This window comes from Babylonia areolata, chromosome 24 (assembly GCF_041734735.1).
Source record: "Babylonia areolata isolate BAREFJ2019XMU chromosome 24, ASM4173473v1, whole genome shotgun sequence".
NCBI classification, from domain to species: Eukaryota; Metazoa; Mollusca; class Gastropoda; order Neogastropoda; family Buccinidae; genus Babylonia; species Babylonia areolata.
Genome location: NC_134899.1, coordinates 44,199,848 through 44,212,251, shown reverse-complemented (window position 1 = coordinate 44,212,251; position 12,404 = coordinate 44,199,848).

The following is a 12,404-nucleotide window of genomic DNA, read 5'->3' as shown; positions in this document are numbered from 1 at the left end:
GTGCGTGTATGTGGGGGCGAGGGGTACGGCCGGGGGGCAGGGGGGCAATTGGGGGGGGCGGGGGGGGTCGTGGTGGCGGGGGGAGGGGGTTGGAGGGGTAACGTGAGAAGAAACATGGAATGTCAGTCCTTACGTGTGTGTGTGTGTGTGTGTGTCGGGGCTCGTGTGCTGTTAGTTCATAATTATTTTATGTAATGCTGGGCCTGTGTACGTTAAATTTTGTAATTTTGTTTGTGTGCTTTCATATACGTCAGACTGCATCAGTATTTGTGGCACATCTGTTGCGGTGCACGTTTGTCACAGCCTCGGTGTGTATATGCGAGTGTACTATGTGCGTGTGTACAGTGTGTGTGTATGTTTGTGTGTGTGTGTGTGTGTGAGTGGTGTGTGTGTGTGTGTGTGTGTGTGTGTGTGTGTGTGTGTGTGTGTTCATTTACGTTTATTTGCTTGTTGATTCGCCTAATCTATTGTGTTTTTTCCCCATTTCTCTTCTTATTTAGATTTTATTTTTGTTTATTTCTTAGCGTTATTTACTTAGTTATTCTAATTCATTTATTCATTAATTTGGGGATTTTTTGTTTTACTCAAGGCGCCATGCTGCTGCCAGTGGTCAGGCATCTGCTTAGCAGATGTGGTGTAGCGTATATGGATTTGTCCAAACGCTGTGACGCCTCCTTGAGTAACCTTGGCGGGGTAAATTAAAAAAAACCCCAAAAAAACCAAACAAACAAACAACACGGTCATACACGTAAAACGTTACATGTCAGTCTGAGTGTGTATGTGTGTGTGCCTGAAATCTGATCAGTTGAATGACACAGGAAATGAATGATGAGCGCCCAGTGGCAGCTGTCAGTCGGCTCTAACTAGGCAGGCAGCCTGTTGTGCAAATCATGTGACCCCGCATTTGTAAAGCGCTTAGAGCTTGGTCTCTGATCGAGGTTATAGGCGCTATATATGGTGTCCCCCCAAAAAGTGAACCGCTTTTTGTCAAATTCAAAACAGCATGTCAAAAATGTACAAGTGAGCAAGTCTTCTGTGCAAAGAATTGCAAAAGAACTGGAGCTGAAGCCCTTCAAGAGGATACAGGTATCAAGGAGGGACCACGGAAAAACTCACCGTTTATTTGTTCCTTTACGATCATTAATTCCACCCCAGCCTTTCTCATTGAAACAGTTTTCAATGGTAAGCTTATTTATCACTTTCACTCAAAGGCATGGTTGATCTTTCCAAAGTGAAACTTTGGACAGAACTGATTTTGGATACAGACGACAATAATTTTTTTTTTTTTTAATCAATAGACCTGACACCCAGACAGGCTATTTTTAGGCTGAGACTGATTGACAGATGCCAACACCTGGCAGCTGGCATGAACATGATGAAGGTCACATTGCACAACTCTGATACTGGATTTTTTGACATGCTGTTTTGAATTTGACAATACTCGCATAATTTGCGTCCGAACTTTCAGACATTTTGCGAACTTGTTGATGATACCCTACGGTTACTGCGTGTGTGAAAAATTTCATTGAATTCGGTTTCTCTATCACTGAGAAAATACTTTTGGGGGGGGCACCTGATATATTTAAGTCATATCAACCAATTAAAAAAACAACAAAAAAAAACACGAACCGAACCACAGTGTCTTAGAGCAATTATAGTCAGTTCACTGTACCGAAATGAGGAAGGCTTTGGTTTAATCATGGACATAATTATATGTAAGTCTGTGGTTGTCTCAGTGGGGAGGAACAATAAAAACTGAATTTATGGGGCTGCGCATCGAGTTCTCGGTTGTTTCCCTGAAAAAAAGAAGAAGAACATGTGTGTGTGTGTGTGTGTGTGTGTGTGTGTGTGTGTAATGGGTCCGGTGGAGACAATGAAAAACTGAATTTCTTCGTCCAAGCATGATTCGTTCAACAAGAAGTGTACCGTCCAAAGAAGAGGTCTACGCAGTGAACATAAGGCCGCAGCAGCAATCCTTTGACAAAGATGCTTCTGGTTTTTTACTTTCTTCTGTTTTCAGTTCTCACCACGCGTTGTGCCGGCTTCCAAGAACTGTATAGGCTTTGAAATGCTCATTTGAGATGTATTAATACATCCGAAGGAAGGGTGGAGATGTGATTAACTGGACGTGGCCACTTGATCAGACAGCTGGGTTCACAATTAGCAGCCAATGCCTGAAAATATGTCACGAGCACAGCCGGTTGGGAGCCCTTTGTCTTTTTTCCAGCGTATAGTGAAAACAGTAATTTAAGTTTGTACACATTCAGCCGTGAAACCACTGTATTTCATAGTCAGTGACATCACTTTGCTTCATAATCATTAAGTGAAATGACTGCATTTCACTATCCATTAGTGGAATCACATTATTTCATAATTATTCAGTGAATACACATGTAAACTGGACATTTTTTAAAGAACCACACTGGGCGCCATTTCGCCGGTGGGAGGGTCCGGTCATCATTGCAGACCAGACATTCCTTCCTTCCGTAGAGTGACCACAATCAAATATTGATTATTCTTTCACTGTTTGGGGGGTATGCAGGAAAAAGCACTGATTCTATTCAAAAAAGAAAAAGAAAAAAGGGATATGTATTTCGCAGTATCTAGGCTGGATTTGAAGTATTTTAATACATTAACTTTGTTTTATAAAAAGTGAACGTTTTAACTAGTTTTGTGAGTCTAGTAGCGCACCTTCTGAGTAAATGGATATGCGTGACCGTGGAGTATGACCACAGGCACTGATGCTGTGCTGAAGTGGTCAATGTGAATGTTTTTATTCAGCTGACCACAATGGGCAGTAATGCTCTACTGAGATGGTCTTTGTATATATCTTTTTTTTTTCAGTGGTAGTGACGTTTGTTGAAGTGGTCATTGTGTGTGTCTTTGATAAGTCCACCATAATGGGCACTGACGGTCTGCTGTGGTCACTATGTCTTTATTCAGTGATATGATACTTAAGTATAGTCATTTCTCTTCAATCACCGATATGTGTGACGGGACATTAAACAAAATTCCTCATTGTGTTTGTCTTTAATCAGCTGGCCACATTGGGCAGATGCTCTACTGGTGTGGTCATTGTGTGTGTCTATAAGTTGACCACAATAGGCAGTGATGCCTCATTGAAGCGGTCATTGTGTGTGTCTTTAATAGTTTCAGTTTCAGTTTCAGTAGCTCAAGGAGGCGTCACTGCGTTCGGACAAATCCATATACGCTACACCACATCTGCCAAGCAGATGCCTGACCAGCAGCGTAACCCAACGCGCTTAGTCAGGCCTTGAGAAAAAAAACAACAAAAAGTGAATAAATAATAGATAAGCTTACATAAATAAATAATAATTATAATATAAAAATGTAATAATAATAATAAATAAATAAATAAATAAATAAATAAGACAACAATGATGATAAATAAGCAAATAAATGTAAAACATGAAGACACACATTCACACATACACCCACACATGCATAACAGATATGCACCAAACATGCAGTTTCACAGATATGAAAGCACAGTCAAATACATATAAACGTACATGAGCTCCAACACACACACACACACACACACACCACACATTACCCTGCACCTCCTCTACCCCCCTCCTCCACACACTCATTTCTAGTCTACGTATCGCAGCTTCCACGGCACACACACACACACACACACACACACACACACACACACACACACACACACACACATGAACACTTACTTGTACAAGCACACACACATACGCCCATATCTCCCACCCCCAACCCCATATACATATATACAAAGATATATATATATATATATATATATATACGTTCCAATATCCTGTTGCTCCCACAGTGTAGGCATGCATACACTCACATGCCTCATCCTCTACTCCACCTCCCCCCCGCACCCCCACCTCACACACACACACACACACACACACACACACGTGCACAGAACTCTCCTGACACTTGCGTACACTTACACTCTCGCGCATGCACAAACGCACTCAAAAACACAGACCCACACATACACACAAACACACACATACACACACGCACAGAGGCTGCCACTGATTGGCCGCAAGAGGGATGGGAAAAGATCTCTGATGCCAAGAACGTGGCGTCTAGTGTAATGCTCATTCTGTTGTATTTGGAAAAGCCCACAGAGACTCTGTTCCGTTTTGAAGAAATTTGCGCAATGTTGGTTTGGAAATGATGCCGATATTTGTTTGATTTGCAAAGCATCGTGCTCTACCTTTCATGTTAGACTTACGGCCGCTCCCTCTCTCTGCTTTTATTTCTTTGAGGCGATCGATGGTGTGATGGCCTTGTACCTGTTCTTTTTGATATTCTTTGACTTTTCTGAGGATTTCCGATTTTCCTAGATGTAGGCCGCTCGTTGGTGTTGCGTTACCAGCAAGTCTGTCAGCTCGCTCATTTCCCTTAACACCTGCATGTCCCGGGCAGTATGACCATGTGAGTTTTTTAATCCGTGAAAGTTGCGCATTGCCTTATGCCACTCTGGGCTTCCCATTCCGTTTTCAATTTTCTGTATGAGGTTCATTGAGTCGGTTAGAATCATGGCATGTTGGTTTCCGGGCGTATGGATGGACGATAGCCACTGGAGGGCATGTGTCACAGCTTCAACTTCCATCGTTAGGTTGGAGGTTGTGACTTTGTAGGCAGCATTCTCTTCCCTAACTGTTTTTCCATTTTGTTTCGCAGTGAATCACCAACCGGATTGGTCTTTGGTGACTGAGCCATCTGTGTATATGATGATGATGTCCTCTTCTTTACTCTTTTCTTCTATGAGTAGCTTCACTTCCGCATCAGTTTTGCCCTCTGGCCATTCCCGACAATGTCTTCCTAGAGTGGGTGAAATGGCTGTGTTGAATAGATGGTTGAGGTTTTCGGGGTTTTTCTCCCATTCTTTTGTTTCTTTCAGGTCTTGTAGTCGGCATACTAGCTGGATTGTGTCTTCTGCTTGCCCCATCCATGATCTTCCTCGTCCTAGATGGCTGCATTTTGGTTCTTTGACTGCGTCATGCAGTGGGGTTTGAGGGTTTTCTAATGCTTTGAAGTAGGTCTTGACCTGTTCTAACTTCTTTAATAAACACTGGGAAGTGATGGTCGTTGGAAAGGTGATTGTGTATGTCTATAATAAGTTGGCCATGATGGGCATTGATGCTGTCCTTCAGTGGTCAGTGTAAGTTTTAAATGAGCTGACCACTATAGCAGAGATGCTCTGCTGGGATGGTCATTGTATATATTTTTCAGCTGACCACAACTGGCAGTGATATGCTGCTGAAGTTGACATTGTGTGTGTCTTTATTTAGCTGATCACAATGTGCAGTGATGCTCTGTTGATGTGGTTTGTGTTTATGACTCGTCAGTTGACCACAATTGGTAGTGATTCCTTTTTGAAGTGGTCATCGTGTGTGTCTTTAATCAGCTGACCACAATGGGCAGTGATGCCCTACCAAAGTTGTCTTAGTGTCTGTCTTTCCCCAGTTGACCAGAATGGTCAGTGCTAGAGATGCTCTGTTGAAGAGGTCGTTTTCTGTGTTCTCAGCAGACCATAAATGGTCTGGTCTGAGGATCTCCTCTGCTTCTGCTAACCTTTTTTTTTTTTTTTTTTTTTTTTTGCCCCATCATCTGCACCATTTCAGTGGCATTACTCCCACGCCGCTCATTTAGATTCCCCCATACACGACCACACCCAGGTTCGTCTGTCAAAGTTCCATCGTCGGCAGTCCGCAGGGAACCATCGATATTACGTCGCCAGGAGGCCACACACCAGAGGAGACCCTGCACTGCTGCTGAGTCACTTCGGTGGTGTTCAGTGGTGCCTGTTCTGATTCAACGTACTTAGGACACCGCCTACTAAGCCCCCTACTAACGACAATAATAGCTTAGTAGTGGAGCCAGACTGAGTGAGCATCCCTCTCAGAGTGGAGACCGCCACCACGTCCGTCAAACAACAGCCCCCCATGAATCTGCCGACACTGAAGACATTGACAAGACTCGCCCCAAGCACAGAAGTGGAGGGGTATCGAAACTGAGGTCACCATGAGAGCAGGGCATGAAAGGCCACAGACTTTGAGACTGTTTTGTTTATATTGATGATGATGAAGGAGGAGGATGACGATGACGATGTTGCTATGGAAGTCCATTTTGGTTTGGGACTGCGTGACAAGGCTGTACTCTACGCTTCCTGTCATAATATCCCGGCGTTAATCAGGCCCGAGAGATACAGACACTTGCAGTGTTGGTCAGGTAATTAGAGCAACACACCCAAAGACGCATCCTTGAAGTGGATGATACTCAACTGTGTGGTCCCAGTCTCCCCATTTAAGCCCACTCAACTCTGGGTAGGAGCCGGCCACGGGCCGAAAAACCCACCTCCGCTGGGATTCGAACCCGCGTCCTCCCAGCCGTCAGTTCGCGACACTAACCACTTCGCCACGGCGGCTGGTGCTTCTGCTAACCTTGTGACTGAATACTACTTGATACATGTGGGCAGTATACCCAACATTCATTTAACCACAGTGTGCAGTGATATTCTGTGAAAGCGGTCATTGATGGTGTGTCTTCATTGAGTTGACCACAATGGGCAGTGATGCCGTGCTGAAGTGGTCTGTGTGTGTTTTTATTCAGCTGACCAAATGGGCAGTGATGCTCTGATGAAGTGGTCTGTGTGTGTGTTTTTATTCAACTGACGACAATGGGCAGTGGTGCTCTAATGAAGTGGTCTGTGTGTATGCCCAACACTCAGCTTATATCTGTGATTGACATAAGTTTACGGCTGGGCCATCAGCAAAGTGAGTGTTGTATTATCAACTGTTTTTCTATTGCAATGGGAACAATTTACAGCTTAGTCTTGTTTCTATAACCTCGTTCGATGAGAACTGGTTATATTGGGATGTCCTGACCGTGTTGGTTTTGTGAGTCTCTTATTCCTTGACAGGGACTGTTTCTGGTAGGTTGGTGGCTGATGGTAGGTCTGATGTACAGTAACCTGCAACTGTTTGCTCTCCCACATCGCTCTTCCTTCTGTTCTTGCTCTTCTCTTGCTCGGGCAAGTCTTTACCAACTCCATCAGGCTGCTTTGCTGATGTTTCCACTGGCATCTGCTTCGATGGTATGATGAGCTGCTGCTGATTTTCTTTCTTTTGTTTATTTCTGTTTTGCTAAGAGTCCCCCTAAATCTGAATAACGTTTTTCTTCTGCACAAATTGGGGAACAAATCATACAGCAGATGACTAGATTTTCTTCCTTATCACATACCTCCTCCTTGCCAAACACGCAAGTTGTCTCCATCGAATGTGCCAACAGAGTACAAACAACACTTTTTGTTGTGGGGTTTCAATTTGAAAGCTTTATTAATGCAACATTTGTCTCACACACACACACTCACTCACACATCCACAGTACACATTCTTGGCAAGATATTTTGTACACACAAGATGACGAAGGAAGCATGATTAGACTTACACAAGTTACAGTCCACAAGGTATCAACTTGACTTTTAAGACGTTGAATGTAGACAACATAGATATACAAAATCATTGTTGGATAGAACTTCTATCCAAAAAAACAAGCAGATAAGACTTTTGGACATTTACAGCTGATCATATTTTGGCAGTCTTTTTTTTTTTTCGTTTAAAAAAAAATTCAAGTGTGAAAACACTGATTATCAAGAGCATCTGACTCTTGACTCAAAGACTGAGGTCCAGTTCCTAATTCTAAGCAGATGCACAACTGTGAAAACAGATTATGTACCTTTGGTTTTGATATCAACAAAAGAAAAAAAATCTAAGCCTACTGTACTGTTGCATGAAGTCAACAAAAACTGAAAAAAACCAAGAACACTCTATTGCTGTAAATATACAGAAGAATGTGTCAAGTTGATGCATGGTGTGCACACAAAGTAAGAAACTGAAACTGCAATTCAGTTTGACCATTTAACACAATAATTGGACAGTGAAGTCTATCCACAAAACCTGATGATAAAAAAAGCAACAAAAAACAACCACCCCAAAACAAACGAAAACAACAACAAAACCAAATGAATAAGCCATATGATTTCATGTTCTTATGTTACACAAGAAAAAAGTAGGGTTAGAAAGGGGACTGGAGAGATAACAATCCAATAAAATAACCAATTCTCAAAATGAACATGATCTTAAAACAACAGCTATGGAAACCAACCTACACATCAGTAAACTGCTTTCACCTTTAGTGAAGATACTGGTATGAACACAATAACATTCTAATGCAAACAAAAATCACACACACACACACACAGAGTTAATTTTTGAAATGTAATTTTTCCTTTTTCTGCCTACTTCACTTCAACCAAAACTCAGAAAAGAAATTCTAAGGCAGCTAACCAGCTGAAACCCATCACCCCTTCTCTTACCCTCCTAGCTTGCTCCCTCCCCATTCCCCCCTTCATCTGAATTTTGTGGAAAAGTGTTAAATGAATTAACAAAACAAATGAAAAGGGATTCCATCTGATTTGAGAATCAGTGGAAAACAGAACTGAATAATCTCTCCTCCCTCGCCCCCACTGCAAGGAAAACTATTCCAGATGCAATAAACTGTTGATTGTAGTTGTTGTTTGTGTGTGTGTGCATGCACAAGTGTGTGCAAGTTGAATGAAGTTTCAATGCCAGTATAATTAAAGTACTCCAAGGAAGTCCAGACTTTCAAATCAATAAAACTGGTATGTGACATGAACTGCTATAAACAGGAATGTCATCTACATCATCTCATAAAAAGCACTTAGTGATGAAGACCTGTACAATAATGCATTAAAAAAATACAGGAGTGTTTAAGTAATGGTGATTCCAACAAGTACATTGTGTGTCGAATGTTGTTCAGCAAATACCTCCAAAACATCTTTGACTAAAATGTGATGACTTTTATACGGAATGCTGAAGAAGAGAATATAGCAAATACTACCTGAAGGTAAAACAGAATATAGTATGAAGGATTCAGCGAAACAAGATTCTGTTCTTTCTCTCTCTCTCTCTCCCCCTCTCTCACCAACTTCTCACACACACACTGCATGATGCAGTACACCCTATAAGCATATGAGATGTGTTAACACTCTCACTTCAGGTGATAGTCGTGTCTTTATAAAACCATCAGAACAGCAGAGGAGGCAACTGCTGTCCCAACTATACATGGGCTAGAATTTGATTATTGTGGAGAGTGGCTTGCCCAAGATACATCCTCACTCTCTTGGCCATGAGGGCTTTAGGACAGTCAGCTTTGGGATGGTCCCAAAAGGCCAACTAGCTCCTAAGATTGCAACACTGAACGCCAGTGCAATCTTGCATCCCAGATTGAGAATCAAAGTTCTTCACAAAAGAGCAAGCTGTGTAAATGAATTCCCATCACAGTGGTGAAACCACTGATCACACAGCTCTCAAACTTTATATCATCCATCCAGACACAAGTCAAAACACCAATGTTCTGATTCAAGGTCCCATGTCACAAAAAAGAGAAGAGAGTATTAACAAAAAGCAAAACTTAGTTGGAACTAGACAGATCTATTACAACAAAAAGTACTCTGACTCAAACAAAATGATTAGAGTGGTCCATTTTCAAGGAATGCTTCATATCATACTGTACATAAAATGATCCCAACACCATTCCATTACCTGAAGCGACTAGCAAGGACCTTGTGGTGGAATTGCAACAAATCTTCACTACAGGGATGTGAGAGGGTCTGAAATTTTTAAAATGCATACTGCGGTCTAGGTCACTGATGAAAAATTGTTTGCAACCTCAGGATCTGACAAAACTTGTGTTCTGCTCATGTAGCCAGTGGTGTCATCGCACCACAGACACAAGACATTGCCGCTGACACTGACTATTCTATCAAGTTGCAAGTCCGACAAATGTCCATTGAAGTGGTAGTTTCACACATCCAGGCTTAGTCAAATTTGTTGTGAAATCCTATATATTGATCACACTGAAATATTCATGCTTGGAGATTAACTAAGCTGAACATTCTAATTTCTCGATTAAAATGATGGAAAACAATAGAATCAGCACAAGAAAATACTGTGACTGGATTGGACAAAACTGGCCAATCACAGTTAAGCCAGTCAATGAAATGTACTGTGCATGACTTTCAATTCACCCATAGGTGCTGCAGTCATGGTTGACTGGCAGACACACTGTTTTAAAAAAAAACAAATGAAATTAAAAGAAACGAAAAAGACCACATTATCCCTGTCATTAACAAACTCCACGAGACAGACATTTGCTAGCCTCCAGTACCTTGTGGAAGGAGACTCTTTGGAGTTGTGTCCCATGCATACATGAAATGTCTGGTTCCTACACATCTCTCACCTCTAAATCTGGTTCATGCACACAGTTATCATGACACTGTCAGTTATGCTCCCCCCCCTCCCCTCTCAAGTCCCCTCCTTCCTTAGTGTTTTATGTCAAAGCCCTGCATCACTGAAACAAAGGTGTATCTTTTTGGTATCAGTTCAGGAAGACGGCCTGTGACTTTCACCCTCGTTATCTTTATTTAAAAAAAAAAAAAAAAAAAAAAAAAAAAAAAAAAAATATCTGCTGTTGTTGATGAAAGATTGTCCTGAGTCTCCCAAAGCACCATATAATAACTGATGCTGAGCAACAGGCAAAGCACATTATAAAGAAAAAAACAAATAACTGTTTTCTTCCACATACATATGTATATGTATAACCACCACATTACGACACAGTACAGTGTACACATGAAATAAGAATGAATACGTCAACGGTTTTATTGACTACAACCATAACAATACACACTGACTTCACACCATTGAGTGTTCTTTTATCGCAGTACATGAAAAGAGCGCATTACAGCGCACTTCAAACTTATGATAAATGTCTATTTATCATTATCAACGACCTGTGCATTTCAAGCAAAAACATTCATGAACTTTTCTTCTTCACACACTGATTACTGAACACTCCTCCGATCACAGCAGCACGTATACATTTCCAGCTGCACAGAATACCACAATACAAACCGCATGCCACGTGTACACAGACACTGCCCGTGAAGTAACTCATGGCTGGATAATTAAAAAAAACAACAACAAAAAACCCCACAGAATTCAAGTACCTACAAATATGACACAGCTGGTGTATATTTGTTCCAACAGTTATGTACGGTGACTTGATGGGTTGGAGCAGAGGCAGGGAGTGAGGGAAGAGAAAGCATGTCAAAAATCAAGGTCACGTGCACCAACTCTGTGCAATATTACGTAGTGTCAGTATGTTTTAAAATTAAACAGCTTCATACTGCCTTAAGTACATACATGCACACACCCACACACATAATCTGAAACACACACAAAGCAAAAACTTTCATCACCTGCAGACTTGCATTCATTCCAACACCTTTACTGGTCATCACCAGGTGCCTGTCCTCAGGTCAGGCACCATTGTCTCATAAATGAGGTGCAACTGATTTACTTACTTATATTTGTATCTTATTGTATTATGTTGTGCTGTGTTGCATTGTGTTGAGTTACATTGTATTGTATTGCACTAAATTCTGCTGTATTACTTTTTGTCACAACTTATTTCTCTGTATGAAATTCAGGCTGCCCTCCATGGGGAGAGAGCATCACCACAATGCAGTCAGTGCTTTCCCTATTTTTTCTTTCTTCTTTTGGTCAACAGAGTGTATTTGTTCTGAAATCAAAGTGATTTTTTTTTCTACAGGATTTTGCAAGGGACAATCCTTTTGTTGCCGTGGATTATCTTACATGTGCTAAGTGCATGCTGCGCATGGGGTCTTGGTTTATCGTCTCATGTAAAACACAGGCACTCAGACAAACACTAAAGCCTAATGAATGAAGGGAGTTTAAAATCCTAATCCGTACAATGAACTAAAAACTGTGCACACTGGTTTGCTGGTCAGGCACGTTACAACTAGGTCACTGGTCCAATCTAATGTCCAGAAGCAGTTTACGCACTCTGATCTGTTTTCTGATACTGCAACCCAACGGAAACGTATCTTGAGTCTTCCTCCAACCCCCTGGACTTCTTTTCTATGTTAAGCTGTTACTGCATCCATCACCAACACCACAGAGCAAAGGTAACAAAGGTAACATCTGTTGCTGACCATGAAATTTACTCGGGTATATAAATAAACAGATGAACAAATAAAAAATAAAATATCAAGCACACACACACACACTATATATATATATATATATATATAGATAGATAGATAGAGAGAGAGAGAGATAGAGAGAGATAAAAGAAAAGGAGAACAAGGACAAAAACCAGAAAAAATGTAAACCAACAACAGAAAGCTGGAAAAAGGCAACACATGCTGAACACTGGAAAACAACAGAAAAGCAACAATTGAAAAACAAGAGAAAAAAAATCCAAACAAACCAGAA